At 52.1% G+C, this 1,437-nt stretch overlaps 1 pseudogene; it reads left to right on the forward strand.

Moving 5' to 3' along the window:
• The first annotated feature begins 551 nt into the window (after nucleotides 1-551).
• Nucleotides 552-702, forward strand: LOC125082726 (uncharacterized; annotated as a pseudogene).
• The last annotated feature ends 735 nt before the right edge of the window (nucleotides 703-1,437 follow it).

Consider the following 1,437-nt stretch of genomic DNA (forward strand, 5'->3'; position numbering starts at 1 on the left):
CCCAAGCTGTCTTGGGCCACAAAAGCAATGCCTGAGTCCTAAGAAGAAAGAAAAACAGAAGATTGGTGAGCTTTTGGGCGGGGTGGGGGAGGTTGGGGTTTCTCTTTTTCCTTATTTTTATTTTTTTTATGCCCCACCAGAATCTGGGAGACAACAGCCAAAAGTCGTCTAAATCTTCATCTCCCACTTTGGGCAAAGGGCCAGCCTGTCTTGCTACCTAGAAGTATAACGACATGGATTTCACAGGGATGTTCCAATCCCTTCTTCCTTCACCATCCTTTTGCTCCAGGGCCCACCCATCCTTGATCCCACCCGGGGCTGGTAAACCGGGAGCCCAGAGCAGTGATGCGAGCAGGCTGGGTGTCCGTGACCAGAACACCAGGTCTGCGGGGAGCATGCTGCTCCCACGGAGCCAGGGTGGGAACTGGCCCGAGTGCTTTGTCACAGGGTTGGGGGGAGAAGGTACTGGCATCGACTTGGTGAAGGCTGGGCTGCTGGAGCTAAGGCTCTAACTCCAGCCGGGAACAGCTGCCTTCACAAACGCCAGTTGGAGCTTTGCGCAGTGGCAGTATCGTAGCCAATGAGGTTTATCCGAGGCGTGATTATTGCTAATTGAAACAAATGCCAGTTCGCCCATTCTCTGGGTGTGTCAGCGTCCCTGTCCCCGTGTCTTCATCAGGAAATCATAGATAGCACTTGTACCCACCTCCTAGGATCGTGGTGTGTGTTCCGTGCTCACACTCGGCACGAGGCCCCTAGAACCACATCTGGAACTTACAGATGTCAGCTGTCCCTGTCCTGTCGACTACGGAACAGTCCCAGCCACAAGTCCATTGTCCTGTGTTCTAGCTGACTTTCAGATGCCCCAGTAAACATTTCAATAGGTTGGAAAAAATGTCTTCATAACGATCAGGGCTGAAAACATGATTTTTTTTTAAAAATATATAAACACAAAATGATTTTTTAAAAGGTTTTGACGTACAAGTAAATCTCCCAAGAGTGTTGTTTGTATCCAACTTGGCTTACTCACCTCTGGCCAGTCATCCTCTTGGCTCCTCCTGCCTCCCAAGCCTTGGGCTGCCCGTCCACCTGACCCACTTTGAGGCATCATGGTGCCACCAGCTGAGGTCAACCGGCCCTATGCCCACATGCCCTGATGCTCAGGATATCCCAACGTGGCTTCTAGAGTCAGATCAAGGGCCACGCTCGAGAGGGTGCCATTGCCTTGTGGACCAGAGGACATGACCCAGAGGGGCAGGAGATTAACTAGCCCAGGAACCAACTTCAGCCAAGGCGTATGAGGATTCCAAGTCCCTCGCTTCTCCCAGGGGACTCTTCTGATGTGTGACTGCCCCATATGCTCTCTCCAGAGACCTCTACGGAGCCAAGTGTCCTCAGCCCCCTAGCGAGGTGTCTGAAAAATGAGTTGCTCAGGAA

The sequence above is a fragment of the Lutra lutra genome, chromosome 12 (assembly GCF_902655055.1).
Source record: "Lutra lutra chromosome 12, mLutLut1.2, whole genome shotgun sequence".
Classification (NCBI taxonomy): Eukaryota; Metazoa; Chordata; class Mammalia; order Carnivora; family Mustelidae; genus Lutra; species Lutra lutra.